General features: G+C 49.7%; 1 pseudogene; it reads right to left on the bottom strand.

The window, feature by feature from the left end:
• Positions 1-6,058: 6,058 nt before the first annotated feature.
• LOC124993767 (protein farnesyltransferase/geranylgeranyltransferase type-1 subunit alpha-like) overlaps positions 6,059-16,483 on the bottom strand; it is a 29,286-nt pseudogene continuing 18,861 nt past the window's right edge.

Here is a 16,483-nt window from a genome sequence, read left to right as displayed (position 1 = left end):
CACAGAGGACTCTCAGGGCAGTGGAAGTGCTGTCCTGGACATTATGATGGTGGACACACGTCGCAGGCATTTGTCCCTAACCAAGAGTGGACGCTAAGCATTGCTGACAGTGGACGCAAGATCATCAGTTCAACAAGTGCAGCAGGGGTGGAAGACCCTGGTGATGGGGGAGGCTGTGTTTGGGGGCCAGCGGGCGGCTGGGGACTCTGTACCTTTGGCTCCTTTGATCATGAATTTAAAACTGCTCTAAAGACCAAAGTCTATCAAATGCAAAAGCAATTAATGAAAAAATCTATATTGCTGAATAAGTGAAGCATATGAAGACACTCATGTCCAGAAAGAACAATAATCAGAGACAAGGACTCTTCCACCTTCCATCTCCGAGGGTCAGTGGCCACCAGAGAGCAGCGGTGTGGGCAGGACCAATGGGACAGCCACCTGGAGGGCTGGCAAAGCCCCGGTGCCAGGCACTTGCCAGGCCACCACGCCAGACCTGCAGGAGACACAGCACCCAGGGCCCAGGCCCCTCCCAGGCCAGGGGAGTCATGGGAATTCAGCTTGCTCTGCGTGCTGTGCCCACAAATTCTCCTTATTGGCCAATTTTTTCCACAATTATTGAGAAATGCAGGGGAAAATACCAAAGGATACTTGTAGAAGTAAATATTCATGCCTGGGAACCAGGCTGAAGACTTTTCATAATCAAAAATAAATCACAAAAAGCAGGTGCCAGCATCTCCTCTTCAGACTCTCACTCACTGAGCTGGTCTAACACCATGTTGTGTGACATGAGCCCTTGGCCAACGCGACTCCCTTGCTTCACGCTGTCCTTCGAGAGGCCTGTCCTGTGCACAGTTCCATTCTGTGGGAAGGCCAAGAAAAGCCCAAGAAAGTGGGCCTGGAATGGTGTGAAGATGGAATGGTGAGCAGTGAGAATTCCAGTGTGGGGGGGCCATTTAAAACCAATTTACTTCCACTTTGACAGCCAAAATTGGATTTGAATGCACTCCTTTTCCCTTGGTTTGCCAGACCTTCATCAATGTTCTAGAAGCTCTGAGGCAACAGGGTCATGAATCTCCGGCGTGTTCTCCCCTCGGGTCATTACGATTGGGCCTGCACAATGGCATCGTTGCTAAAATGTAGTGCACTAAAACCTTGCTCACGGCTCGGATCAGGTTAAACAGACATGGGAAACATGAGTAGAGTTTAAGTTCTTCATCTTTGCCATGTTTTCTGTTTTCTGATGTCTTTTTTCAAAGTTTTACAAAGCAGCATCTGCAGATGATTTAACTCAAATAACACAAAAGGTCACGTAGTAAAAGGTGAGCTTCCTGTCATCCCAGTTTTCTCTTCAAGGACAACGCTGAGTAGCTCCCCTTGTGTGGGCTTCCAGGGACGGACTGGAACTCCACTTCAGACCCCGTCAAGCTACAGCCGTATTAACAAACCAAGGACATTTTCTAGTAAGCAAGTCCTCTGGTTTAAAGATGGCTTGTTTCTGGCAACACTCACGCAGAGACATCGCTGCCAATGGAACTTGCCCAGTGGCGGTGGGGCCTCCAAGAGGTGTCGGGTGGTGACGATGCATGCTTTCCTGGAGGGGCTGGGTCAGCTCTCTCGGGAGCCCAGCCTCCTCGTCTCTCTTCCGAATGTGCCTGCCGCCCTGCCACATTTCCCCACCGTGTTACGAGGCACAAGGCTCTCGCCAGATTCCATTGCCTGATTCTGAACTTTCCAGCCTTCAGAACCCTGAGCCAAAACCAACCTTTTTTTCTTTATAACTTAGTCTCAGGTATTCTGTTATAGCAACAGAAAATAGAATAAGACTGAAAGATAACAAAAAATTCACCTTTCACATACCCTTTGCTTGGGGAGTCACCAAAGGGTGTGTTCCACCCACATCAGAGTGTAAACCAAGAAGAAGGAGCACAGGAGCTCAGGCTGCCAGCAGGGCAGCAAGTCGGAAGACCCATTCGGTGGGACAGAGAGGCCACAGAGGACTCCTGTTCAAGTTACCCCAGAAGAATTACCCATGACCTTTGGCCACATGGTGAGTAGAACAGAGGGCAGTTGAATGGGGAGGGGGAATTATTGATGGCTACATTAAAAAAAAAAAAGCAAATAAAAAATAGACGAGTATTAACTTGAGCAGGATAGGAGGAAATCTCACAGGAAGAAACATGTGACCATGGCACGTTACATTTTCTAAGGAGTAAAATTTACACGATCATAACCAGCAAATCCAGATTTAACCAAAAAATCGTGAGAAGGGCTGGGGCGAGAGGTAGAGTGGCCAAACCCTGTCCTGCAGAGAAGTGCTGTCAGCAGCCTGGTGCTCCCAGGATGGCATTTGGGTTGGTGACAGGTCACTCGACTGCAGCGCCCCAGGGTTTCCATGGAGCTCCACGACGCCTTGCTCAGGCGCCCAGCCGCGGGGTGACCACACCCTCCGCGCACACGCTCAGGGAAGCACGTCTCTCCACGGTGACCTTCACTGTGCCTCCTAATTGTGGCAAAAAGCCACACGGAGTGGTTGACCAGGCCACATAGGTGTGAGAGCACACCCTGTGACGTTTGCCCGACAGTGAGACGCAGTTCCCGAGCACATGCCCATCACTGAGCCTACGTGAACTCAGGACCATCCGCAGGCCAGAAAGGGGTGGGCCTGGGCGGGGAGGCTGGGCAGGGCGTGGCCTCGTGGCCGCGGACGCTTAGCACATGCTATAGGTTTAATTTGGTCTCAAATGACTAACTTTAAAAATGCTGCATCTGGGAAAAATCATATAGATCTAAAATATAAATTCAAAAACTCATTTAATTAAACTCATTTAATTAAAATTGATACAAACTTAAAATTTGTTATCAATGTTTTAAAAATCAAACAAAGGCATTTACAGCCAGCGTACCGCATTGCCCCTGGGAGAAGGGCACTTCCCATGGCTCCTGTTTTCCAAGGCGGTGGCCTAGGGTCATAAACTGGGCAGCTGACGACATAGAGGCCCCGCAGGTGGCACAGGTGGAGGACGCAGGTCACCTGTCTCCTCGGCCCTCGTCAGCACCCCAGGTGGAAGGCGGCGACTTCTAAGAAGGCTTTGGCAAACATCTCTTAATGGTGCACTTAGCAGGGAGGAGGTGAGTGGCCTGTGACCCAGGGTGGACACGGGCACCCCGCCTTCCCTGGCCTCACGCAGGCACGGCTCACTTCTCACCGGAAGTCAGTCCTGTGGTCAGACCACACTGTTGGCGGAACACAGCCTCCAGGGTCCACCTGCAGGGAGGACAGACGAGACCCGCCTGCCTTCCATCTTGGCCAGGAGGAGCTGACCCAGGATGTCCGCGGGGACAGCTGGGAGGCACAGCCCTCGGGGGATCCTTAGGGAGCCTTAACACACTCACTGAGGTGGGAAGCGGTCACCTGCCAGGGGACACACCAGGAGATGGAAGCGGATCGGTGAGGAAAGCCAGGAGGGGAAAAGGGCACCTGGCCACGTCCCAGGAAGTGGGGATCTGACCTCTGCCCGCCTGAGTCACGCCGAGGCACAAAGAAGAATGCGCTCTGTAAACCTTCAACGGGTGCCACAGGACACCGGCCTACGACAGGCACAGCTGGTGTGCTCGCCAAGCCCTGGAAGCACGGAGTGCGGGACCTCCTTATCATCACACTGCTTACCAAGGCGTCGGCCCCAGCGTGGCGGATGGAATGACCCGCTGAATAGAAGGTCCCTTGAGTGGCACAGTGGAAGGACGCAGGTCACCCGTCTCTTCCTGGGCCCTCGTCCCTCCCCGGGGGACCCGCAGTCACAACGGGCTTGCATGCGAGCACAGGGTCCTCTCGGGTGTCATTGCCCATAACACTGCTGACCAGTGGCGGTGGGTCTTGAACACACCCCCTCCTCTTTCCCAGTTCTATGATTCGTAATTTGTCCCATCCTTATAATTCTCGAAAGCTACAAGTATCGCTCAGCCTCGTTCTTTGTAATCCTTGCGTGCATTTTTTCTTCTGTATGGCGATGAGGGTCTCTGCTAAAAAGGTACAGCACGCCGGCTACCAGGCTGCAGAGCAGAAACGTCAAACTGGCCAGGCCCGCAGGCTGGGCCCGGAGGATCTGCATTCAGCAGGGGACACGCACGTTTCAGGATCAGCTCGGGTTGAAGCAGTCTCCAGTGGGTCACTGAGACCTAGGCCACTTCTAACTTGGGGCTCCACCATGTCAACAGCGACCTCAGAAATCACTGCCATGGTGAGGAAAAGACATGGAGAACCCATCCTGGCCACCAGGTGCGCTTCTGCTGGCAGCCCCTTGGCTAGAACTGGTCACCTGGCTTCCGCCCACCTACAGGGGAGGCTGCGAGTCGCCCTCTCATGTCCCACCAGGAAGAGGAAAGCAGGTGGGATTTGATGGCGCTGTTTCCACCTTCACTGGGGCGTGCACAGCTGCAGGGCCCGGAGGTCCATGTGGGAGCTCAGCAGGAGGAGCTTCAGGGAGGCAAGTGACCCTAACGGATGCTTTCAGTGTTCCACTGATGCATGTGGGTCTGTGGAGACATTTGGTGTGGGTTTACCTCGTCGTCATCTGAACAGTCTTCTGAGCACAGGGTAATTCTTCCCGGGTGCTTACAAAGTCGGCTTGGGGCAGCAGAATCAGGAGACCTGGGCCCCATGCCCAGCCTGCCAATTAACTAGAAGATAAAGCAAGTACGCTTTCCCTGAATGCCAACTTCTACAGCTGCAGAAAGGCAAAGGTGCACCTGTCTGCCCAGCTCCAGGCTGCTGTGAGTTCAGAGCAAATGAGCGCAAATGCCATTCTTAATTGCTTCTTTTTGCGACGGTTAGTTTCTTTTTATGTAACTGTTCACCACCCTAAAGATTTGCTGTGCAAATAAGTCCACAGAGTCAGCAAACCATTTTCCCTGGGGCATTATCCTGTAATGGTTCCTCTGTCTCCTTAAAGCTTTAGATGCCACCTACCCAGTGACCAGAACGAAGAATCTGCCTTTCCTTCTTTGGGGCTCTGTCGTTGCCAAAGTAATTACTGTAAGTTCAGCTGAAACCTTTGCTTCTGCTCCAAAAATTGGTCCTACTGCCAACTTAAAAACACAATCTAAAGGAAAAAGGGAAAGACATTTTTTCTTCAGGTTTTTATTGGGTTTTTTTTTCTATTTATTATGGACAATCTCTCACATATTATGAGGTAGGTGAATAGTGCCCCAAAATGTCTAGAGCCCAATTCCTGGAGCCTGCGAGGATGTTGAGTGACATGGAAGGGGATCAGGTGCCCATCAGCCGACACTGAGCTGGGGGATTGTCCCGAGGCACCAGCGGCCGATGCAAGTGCTGCAGTTTTTTTTCAGGTGAAGAGCATTTCGAGGTGGTGAGAACCAGAGGTGGCAGCTGGAGAGAGACTCACCTGCCTGAGGCTCTGAAGACAAAGGAAGGGTGCCAGCCCAGGAATAGGGGGCGTTTCCAGGAGCCGGGAAAGGTGAGAAAGCAGCCTCCCCAGGACCTCCAGCAATGAGGCCAGAGCCCACCTGCTGGAGTCCAAAGGTGCCCACCTAAAGCAAGTGGTAGGAGGTCGGCGGACGGGAGGCTTCAGTGCCAGAAGTGGATCGTGCCAATCATAAAAGGGTTTAAGGCTCCAAGTTATTTCTGGCTTTCTTGCCCTTGAAACTTCCGCTACTAAATAACATAGCCAGAAGGCCCTCGACAGATGCCACCCCTCGGTCTTAGACTCCCCCATCTCCAGAACTCTAATGAATAGATTTCTGTTCATTATAAGTTCCTCAGTCTCAGGTGTTCTGTTATAGCAACGTGGCACAGACCAAAACACCACCAACACCATGATTCCAGCCCAGTGAAGCCCTCGCTAGACTTCTGACCAACAGAGCTGTAATACAGGTTTTCATTGTTTAAGTCACTGTGTGTGTGGTACTTTTTTTTTTTTTTTTTTTCTTGTTTAAAAGCAATACCCGTGCAATGCATATTTAGGCCACAAGAAAGCAAATGATCACTTCAATTTCAAACTCCTCATTAGAATTTCCTAAAAAAAGTCAAAGCATTCCCTCAAGTTCTCCTGGATGGTGTTACTGCTGTACACTTGTCGGGAGCCCCCTTTTCTCTGCTGTGTGGGCTTTGAAGGGATCTTTCAATATATCTCCAATATTCCTTTCTTATAGTGTCCTTTGCTGTAGCTAGGATTTCACGTAACTCTCATGTCTTATTAAGAACATCCTCTTTGTTGTCACATTGGTTTCCCAGCATATCTTCATAGATACCCACAAGACAGGCAATCAGGTAAGGGGAACTGTGACTTGGTCATCAGTCAAGTGACTGATTTAACAGATCAGGGTATTTGGAAAGACCATGATCCTGCAAAATCCCTTTCGAACAGTTGCATGCACTTTCATGATGTGATACGAGTTTTATCATTTCCAGAGTGTGCTGTCTTCTCTTTCCAACACAGCACGATCGCTGTAACCAGTGGTTTTCAAATTGGTGAGGTACTTTTAGTTCCAAACAGAGTTATTCCTCACATCCTCTTTTTGAAGTCAGTCTACATACTGCAGCTCATTACCCCAAAGTTTAAATTCCTGAATGGTCTGCTGCCGATGCTGCCAGGCTTGATAATTCTTGCATCCTGGTTAAGAATATCAGCAGCAAATTCAAGCTGCTGAGATGGACCTTCTAGCCATTGTACGAATACTAGCCTGTGGTGCCAAACTTGACAGTGTGGGCTCTTCCTCAATTATTGCAGTGCGGTAGGTCCACTTCCTCACGTAGGTTCTTTCAAAGTGACTTTAATCTACAAAAATGCCACACTGTATAATTGGCTGTATTTAACTCAATAGTGTCCGGGTGATCTTAAACTCATTCACTTCTTTCATCACACTGTAGAACAGCTTGAAAATAATACTAAACATCCCTAAATTTTTCCTGTGGATGATCTGGCCATTCTGTGGTACTGGATCTGTCTCACCCATGCTGCTCTGTTCCTGCACGGGACATAGGTGGGCAAGTCCAGGCTCAGAAACCCGTGGTCCACAGGGGACGTCACAGTCCCTCCGACCTCAGCTGCCATCCCTTCCTCCTGCTGCGGCTGGGATTGAGTGGGTGTGGCTGGGTGAGGGCTGCTCTGGCTGACCAGGCTCACCACCCTGTGTAGCCCTCTGACCCCTTGGCAGCCACCAGCAGCGATCCTGTGGTTATTTCTTACAAGACTCATGGAACACTAAGACATAGATCTTCCCTCACTGACACACCCACCCACCCACTTCCTCCCAATAATGTTAAATTATTTCTTAACCAATCTCAGGGGCTGGGGTTGTGGCTCAGTGGTAGCACGCTCACCTAGCATGTGTGAGGCACTGGGTTCAAGTCTCAGTAGCCCCGTTAAAAATAAATAAATAAATAAAGATACTGTGTCCATCTTCAACTAAAAAAATAAGTAAATCGCAGACGTTTTGTCCTTCAATCCACAAATATTCTAGGATGTTCTATAAAAGACAAAGACATTGTGTGTGTGTGTGTGTGTCCTGGAAGATTAAATCCACGGGCACTTTACCACTAAGCTACATCCCCAGTCCTTTCCATTTTTACTTGAAAACAGTCTCACTAAGTTGTACCCACTGCTAAGTTACTGAGGAGCTTGCTAAGTTTCTGAGGCGGCCTTGAACTTGGGATCCTCCTACCTCAGTTTCCCAAGTCGCTAGGATTACTGGCACGCACCACTGCACCCAGCCGGACTCTTCTTTTAAACACAGCCATAGTACAACTGCCGCAGCTGAGATTTTACACTATTTACATGGTAACATCAAAAATCCAGTATGTGGTCAAATTTCCCTTAGTGTTTTATTACACCTCAAACAAACAAACAAACAAAAAAGGCCAGCCATAAATTGCAACTTATCGACATGTTGTTTGTTTTCTCTTAAGTTCCTCCCCACCCACCACCCTTTTATTCCTTGCAATATCCTTGTTGAAGAAACCAAGCTGGTTCTTCTGTGGCATTTCCCATGAGGCTTTCTGGATTGCCTGCCTGTGCCGTCAATCAAGAGGTTCATCCTTCCAGCTATTCCCTGCCTATCGGGTGGTGGCCTACAGACGTTTGCACTGACGGAGGTTTGAATTTTTTTTTTTTTGCAATACTCAGAGGTGGCACGCTCTAACAGAAAGCCCTTAGTATCTGGTTGTCCCTCTGTGATAGCAGTGGCCAGTTGTCTGTATGGATTTTGCTCGGTGGTTTTTCCTATTATTTGTATTAAGGCTGCAAGATGGTGACATTCCAGCCAGGCACTCCCTCTTCTACCGTATTTAATGCGGTTACTGGAGCACAGCTCCTCTCCTCCACCTGGGTACCCTAAGGCAGGAGTCCACTTTAGGGCCACGGGGGAAATGGCTTTGGCTTCGTGGGCCGCACGGTCTCTCCCATTCTGCTGGAGCAGCCACGGACGACCAAATGGACATGCTGTGTTCCAGTAAAACTTTGTGGACAAAGCGCGGCCGCGGGCCCTTGGAGCCCCAAGCTCTGGTTGTGACCCTGCGCAAAGTGTATTTTGTACAGGAGGATAGTGTTCTCTTCTTTCCCTTTGTTGACCAGTTCCAAAGCCGGTGACATTTCTCAGTGTGGCCATTCTGCACGTGTGCGGCTCCATACTGTCGTCAGCAGGCCTCAGTGTCGCAGGCTCTTACCACGCGCACTGCGGTTGCTCCGGGTCTCTCTGACACCGTCCAGTGCCGTGGGCAGCCGCCTGCCTTCTAGGACAGCGCGCATTCCCGGCTCCCCACCTGCATTTTCTACCTCGGGTCTGTAACCAGGCTCCGCCTTGAGGATCTCTAATTGCTTTTTTTTTTTCTTTTTAAGAGACCACAAAGTGGATAGCGAGGGTCCTTGTTGCCAGAGGATTCTTCCCTTTCATTGTGTCTGGCTTTTAACATAGACAAAACCGAGGAAATGCTTTTAAGAGAGGGAGAAGTTGAGCCTGATGTTTCCAAAGTGGATTCAGAACCAAAGTGCATCTAACCCGCAGAGCTTACAGGGACTCCTCCTTTCAGCAACACGGAGTGCCCGGCTCTAGCTGATCACCCGCCCCTCGCAGCCGCCAGAGGACCATGTCAGCACCACCTCCCGGTCAGGTCACCAAAGGCAGTTTCCTCTTCCCTCTCACCCCCAGTCTCGCATTATTTTGAATGAATAGTCAAATCACTAGGTTTTAAAGTCACTTGAAGAAGTAAATCATGTGTTGCTACAAAATGGATACACAGCCAAGGTCACTTGTTTCTGTAAGCTCGGACGGGCTCGGCGGGACCAAATGTAAGCTCGGGCGGGCTCAGCAAGCTCGGCGGGCTAGGTAGGCACAGTTAGCAGCCAAATAAAATCAAACGGAAAGTGGCCAGAGCAAGCTTTATTGGAATTTGGCTCTCGGGTGAAATTCCCAGACTCCCAGGGTATAGGGACCCAGAGAAAATCGCATGTGGCCCAGGCTGCCCAGAGCTTTTATAGGCTGGGATGATCCTGTTGAGCGACAGGTGGACGTGAAGTCAGTGGAACTTTCTAGCCCACTTGATGGTCACCTTTGGCGGGCTGGCCTTTGTTCCAGCTGCTCAGCTCTAATTTTCCAACCCGACAGTCTCCTTTTGCTCTTCAGTTTTTGAAATTCCATCTTAATTATATCTTAGGATATAGTCTTAAAAATATCCATATAATCATAATACTAACTTTACAAAACCAGCTATTGAGTGAAGTTTAGACTCTCAGTCTTCCAACTCCTCAGACATGACTCCTTGGCAGTACGTAAAGACGTTTCCTGTTTCTTTGACTGGTGCGTAATGCTCCACGGGTTATTCATGTCATTTCTTTTTATGAAAGCTACACAATCAACACAGAGCAAAGTCCTTATCACAGCTTATTGCTGCAGGGCTTAGCCCGGTGAGAACAAACAGCCAAATTACTGGATTTCAGGCATTTTGTCATTTTGTATTAACCCAGCTATTTTATATTAGCCACACTATATTTGGGATAGAGCCCAGAACTGGGAGCTCCAGGTCAAATGACAAACAAATATGTAATTTTGCTGGGCATCACCAGGTCACCTTCCAACTTTATCACTGTGACCAAAACACCTGACAAGAAGAATTTCACCACCATCTGACCCAGCTATCCCCTTCCTGGGTTTATACCCAAAGGACTTCAAGTCAACATAGTACAGTGACGCAGCCACATTGATGTTTACAGCTGCTCAATTCACCATAGCTAAACTGTGGAACGAACCTAGATGCCCTTCAACAGATGAATGGATAGAAAATGTGGTACATATGGACAATGAAATATTACTCGACCTTAAAGAGGAATGAAATGATGGCGTTTGCTGGTAAATAAATGGAGTTAGAGAATATCATGCTAACTGCAATAAACCAAGCTCAAGAAACCAAAGGCCGAATGTTTTCTCTGACATGCAGATGCTAATTCCCAATAAGAGGAGGCTAGGGAAGAACAGAGTTACTTTATATTAGGTAGAGGGAGTGAAGGGCGGGGAAGGGACATGGCGTAGGAAGGGGAGGAGAGTGAACAGACATTATTGCCTCATGTACGTGTGTGACGGCCTGACCCATGTGGTCCTGCAACATGTACAATCAGATAAAGGAGAGATGACCCTCCATTGATGCATGAGCTATCAGAGTGTATCAATGCTTTCTACTGCCATGTGCACCTAATCAGGACAAATTAAAATTTAAAAAAAGAGAACTTTGGAGAGGAAACGTTTATGTGGGCTCGTGGTTTCAGAGGCCTCAGGCCATGGTCAGCTGGCTCCGTTTCCTGGAGCCTGGGGTAGGCCGAGCGTCAGGGTGGAAGGCTTGGAGGAGGGAAGCACCTCAGCTGGGGGCATCGGGAAGCTGAGAGAGGGGGGCTGGGAGGAGACCACCCTTCCAGGCCGAGCCCTGGAGAGCCGCTTCTTCCAGCTGGGTCCCCCTCCGCCATCAGTCCCCAGCAGTGCACCCAGCGAGAGGCCAGGGCCTCAGGTCCAAACACTTCCCAAGGCCCCACCTCTGGACAGGGCCGCTCGGGACACACGAGATCTGAGGGGACACTCGGATCCACCCTCAGCCTCTAACGTAAAGGGCTTCCGAGTAAGGATAGTTGGAGTGGCTCCCATGGCACTGAAACCGATCTTGGAAATCAGATCGGGAACCCATTGCCCTGGCGTTCGTTGCAGATCGAGCACCCAAGAAACGCCGAGGCAAGACCAGAGTTTATTTTAAGGACAGAACAGAGAGACTCCTCCAGAGAGGAGGGGGCCCAGAGCTGGTGCCGAGGGAGCGGGGTGTCTTGCCCCTCAGATGGAGTCTAGGTTTCCTTTCTTCTCTTGTTCCCTCCTCCTCTTATCTTGCCAGGGTTTCCTCTCCTACTTTCCATAACTGCCCAGAAAGTCGGAAGGGAGGTCATTCATTAACAAGGCCTTGCTGGGAGGAAGTCCCCTGCAGGCAGGTGACCTTGGCAGCAGGTGAGGAGGGGAAGTGTCTGGAGGTATTCCCTTTTATTTCCTTTGAATCCTGACCCAATCATTCATTACCTACCGACTGTCCTTCTGCCCAGTCTCAGGACCATCTTGGCCAAACTAGGATCCCTTTCCCTGTATGATTCCGGGGTAGGGCTGGCTAAACCAGAATTTGCACCAACTTTGGAAGGTAAACAGAGCCAGCTGTTCTACTGGCTGCAGGCCTTGTGGTCAGAGCAGTAGCACAGCTGCAGATCTGCCCTTGGGCTCTAGTCCGGCCTTCCTCCCTCCACTTCCCATCCACTTCTCCCCACTGTGACCTCCCTGAGTCACAAACAGCTGCTCTGGTCCAAGCTGCTGCCCCAGGTCCCCGCCCAGCTGACCTGCCTGGTTGGAGACTGGCTGGTGGACCTTCTCTGATTGGCAGCTTGCCTCTCCGGGGTCCCGCAGGGGTGGGGTCCAATCCCTCTGGTGAGCCCTGTGCCCCTCAGCGTGGCCTTCTGCTCAACTGACAGCTGTGACTTCAGTCCCAGGTTCCGCCACTGCCGGGAAAAGAGAAGAGAAGGCGGGAGAAGCAGCTGTGGCCGGCCAGGCGGTTTAGCTGGTTGGGAGTGAGGGCCCTGACCTCTGTCAACTGCAGGTCGGTCGGGCCCCTGGTCACCAGAAGTGGGTTTGGGGATCAAGAGTCGTAGAAACAAACGCTGGACCTAGAAAGAATTTGGGCACAGACAAGGCTTTATTGGGGACTTCTGCCTGGGCCAGGAGGAGGCAGCGCTTGGGGCAGGAAAGGAGTGGCACCTGCAGGGCGCGGGGACTGGGTCTCTCTGTCGCCCACGTGGAGGTGGGACTTGAGCTGCCTGCGGGTTCCTGCCCTCGCCTGGCGCAGCAGCACCTGAAGTCTCCACCTGGGGGCGCCCCGACGGCTAGTAAGGCCAAGGGTCCCGGTGGCTGCTGTGCGCAGGTCTCCCGCCCCCCTTCTCCCCTGGGAGCCTGGGGCCTTTCAGGACGGTGAGCTTGCTCTGCCTGCAGCTGGGCCTTCTGCTGACCACAGGCCCAGAGCCCGAGCCAGCCTTCCAGCCCCCGCCTCCCGGCCTTGACGACCCTGGACACTGAGTGCCGGGTTCCCAGGTGTTGAGCGCCTCCCCTGAAGGGCTCCTGCTCCTCCTGCGGTCGCTGGCGGTGTTGCCCCTGGCTGGGTGGCGGCTCTCACTTCCGCCTGAGAGAGAAGAGCGCAACGTAGGCCGGCCACCGCCCGCAGGTCTCTGGGGACCCGATGAGGAGTGACGCCTGCCTGGGGCACAGCCTCCCGGGGCGAGGGGCAGGCAGAGGAAGGCCAGGTCAACCTCTTCTGCTACTTCCTCCGGCCAGAGGGGCTGGAGTGATTTTTTCCCCTAGTTTAGAACAAACAAATTCATTTCTCAAAACGAATACGAGACGTTTGTAAGACAATAGCCTTGGGCTAAATTTGAAGAATGCCCAAATAGAGCCTGGACAACAACAGGACAAGATACCTGATCCACAGATGACAGACAGACAGACAGAAAGCTAAGCCAAGCGCGGACCTCGTCCAGCGACACCCGCTTCTCTCCACCAGCTGCCGCCCCTGGTGACACCCAAGATTCGCCAGGCTTAGCTTCCTCCAGAATTAAAAAATTCATTGCAGGCCCTCTCAGTCCCCTACTTATGACAGTAACTTACATTAGGCAAGCCATTTTGCAGGTGAAAGTGAGCAATCAAATATGAATACTTCCTACGGTTCTGGCTGACACAGACACAGCGCTCAGAGATCAGTGTCTCGGGAATCCTCCTGGGAGATCACAGGCGCCCCTGGCTTCTGACTTCTCATGGCGTTAGTAACTCCCTCCCTCAGAGTGGGGGCTGAACCTGGTGAGGTACTCTAAGGACTAGAAGGGTGACAGGCTGTCACTTCAGAGATCAGGTTACAAAGGACAGTGACTTGGGTCTTGCCTGGGCTCTGCTATGATCTGGGTAAGTGTCCCCCAAGGCCCATTTGCTAAGGGCTTGGTCACCATCCTGTGGCACTGTGAGGAGGTGGGAGAACCTTCAGGAGCTGGGGTCCTGGTGGGAGGAAGTTAGCTCGGGGGGCGTGGCCTTGAAGGCCATCAGGACCCCAGTCCCTCCTCTTCCTCTCTTGGCTCCCAGTCACCATGAGGGAGCAGGGTGCCCCACCACCCACGCCCGCCATGATGTGCTGCCTCCCTACAGGCCCAAAGAAAGCCAGGATTTGAGCCTGGCTGACCAGGGCCCCACCGAGCCAGGAGTCTCCTCGCCCTGCCTGACCCAGGTCCCTCCGTCCCATCTCCCTGCTCTTGGGTTCCATGAAATCCAAGAGGGAATCATCATTTAAGGTCATTTAGAGGCAATTCTGTCTCTTGTAACCAAATCAGACATACCTTGCATGACACTGTCTGACCCGGTAGCAACGTTTCAAAAGTGAGATTGTGTGTGAAAAGTGTTTTAGAAGCTGTTAACGGGCTCCTTGTGTTTTTAACGTTTTCGTGAATTTCATCTCATGTATCTCCTCCCTTTTTTGCTTTAGTAATTTTGCACAGAACCATGGTGGTAAATTCCCGACTATTTCCACATGCATCTCTCCCTTATACGGTCACCCCAGTGCTTAACTCCCCTGCCTTCTCACACCCAGAAAAATTAACCACAATTCTTCAGCATCCCCTAATACTCAGTCCACGTACAGAATTCCAAGGTCACCACACACGTCTTCTTCCACTTGGTTGACTGGAATCTGGCTCCAAGCATGGTCCATGTAAGACCATCCCACTCTTGGGATGCTAACCTGATTCTAAAGTTATCAGCCTGTTCTCTGCAGTATAGATTTCCACTTCGACTCTTCTCCTAATGGGTTTGGTGAGCAGTGATCATTTTTCACCCTCTGGTTACCTCAGATGACAAAATGGTAGTTTTCTAATTATTTGTGTCCTTTCTACACTTACTATTGGGAATTCTATAAAAAGAAGTTTCACTCAGAATCTGTGGTCCCTGAAATAGAGTTTCTGCATCCAAGGCAAGATCTTTGCTTCTAACCTGCTTCTGTTGGTTTTCAGACGACTCTATTGAGTTCCAGTGGGAATTGATAAGCTTCTTATTAAAGTGTCATAATAGATATGTGGACTTTTATAGATCTGATGTCTTTTAAGCCAGTGCAGTTAATATTCTTGTTAGCTCAAATTTCTCACCACAGTCAGGGGCCTGTGTCTGTGGGTGGGGCCCTCCAGTCTTCCATGCCCCCTGGCTCCCTGGCCCAACAGGTGGAACCTCGTCTTGCCACTTCCGCCCCGCGTTGAAGCTGGAGGAGTCTTTTTCTGGGCTTCTGACCCCTTCCATGAGAACATTTATTAAAAGGCACAGTCTGAGTGTCCCTGCTTCTTGACTTTTTTTTTATTATTATTATTTTTAGTTGTCAATGGACCTTTATTTATTTGTGTATATGTGGTGCTGAGACTCAAACCCAGGGCCTCACACGTGCTAGGCAAGTGCTCCACCACTGAGCCCCAGCCCCAGCCCTTCTTGGCTCTTTTTGATGGACAGGGTTTAAAAATGTTTTCAAGAGAAAAGTCCCCAGACCACTCTGATATTTCCTGCTGACATTTCCGTCACAGGGGTTTCATTTAACTTCTAAACAGAGTGTTTATCTAGCTTTTTTCTTTCTTAATCTCCTCAAACATGCGTCATTCCTTTAAGAACTTTCTTTTAAGAACTTTTTTTTTTAAGAACTTTCAAAGTCCTTTCTTTTGGTTTTCTAAACCACACTGCACGGCTGTCCTCCACGACCTCACCCCTGCTCCTTACCCTTATCCGGTTTATAAGGCCATCCTTGCAGGCGAGGTCACAGCTAACTATGGTTTGCTTTGTGTTTCCCTGATGATGAGTGATCTCTAGCACCTTCTTCATGTACCTGTTGGACATATGCATGTCTTTTTTTATTCTAACTAGTTATAATGACAGTAGAATGTATTTTGACGTATTATACATTAATGGGTTGACTTATTCTTCTGGTCATACACGATGTGGAATCACATTGGTCGTGTGATCACATATGCACTGTAATGTCGGATCCATTCCACTGGCTTTCCCATTCCCATTCCTCCTCCCCTCCCTTCATTCCCCTTTGTCTAATCCAAAGTACCCCTCTTCTTCCCTATCCTCACTCCTTATTGTGAATTAGCATCTGCATATCAAAGAAAACCTTTGGCCTTTCATTTTTTGGGATTGGCTTATTTCACTTGGCATGATATTCTCCAGTTCCATCCACTTACTGATAAATGCTATAATTTCATTCTTCTTTATGGCTGACTAATATTCCATCGTGTATATATACCACATTTTCTTTATCCATTCATCTATTGTGGTATAACCACTATGGAAAGCACTAGGGAGATTCCTCAGAAAACTTCAAATGAAACCACCATTTGATCCAGTTATCCCACTCCTTGGTTTATACCCAAATGACTTAAAATCAGAATACTACAGTGACACAGCCACATCAATGTTTATAGCAGTTCAGTTCACAATAACTAAGCTATGGAACCAACCTAGGTGCCCTTCAACAGATGAATGGATAAAGAAAATGAATGTCTTCTTTTGAGTCATGTTGATTTAGAGCTATTGCCCATTTCTTTATTGATTTACTTGGGGTTTGCTTATTTTGCTATTGAATTTTTGGAGTACCTTATATATTTTGCAAACATTGCCTCCCGTTCTTTAGATTGTCTCTCTTCTCTTATGCAAATTGGAAATCGTGGTTTCTATTGTCGGTTCGTTATTTTCTTTACCCTAATAAAAATATCATGGTTCCATAATATCAATGTTACTAATAATAGTAAGACAACCAAATAGAGTTTAAGATTTATTTTTTTCTTCTTTCAATCCCAAGAATATCTTAATCTGGCATGTAGAGTCAAAATACTATATTTAAAATCACATCAAGGCGATCTTTTGTCTCTATGATTATGCCCTG

Source organism: Sciurus carolinensis, chromosome 9, assembly GCF_902686445.1.
Source record: "Sciurus carolinensis chromosome 9, mSciCar1.2, whole genome shotgun sequence".
Lineage (NCBI taxonomy): Eukaryota > Metazoa > Chordata > Mammalia > Rodentia > Sciuridae > Sciurus > Sciurus carolinensis.
Note: the sequence above shows the minus strand (reverse complement) of the source record. Positions and strands in the feature narration are given on the sequence as shown.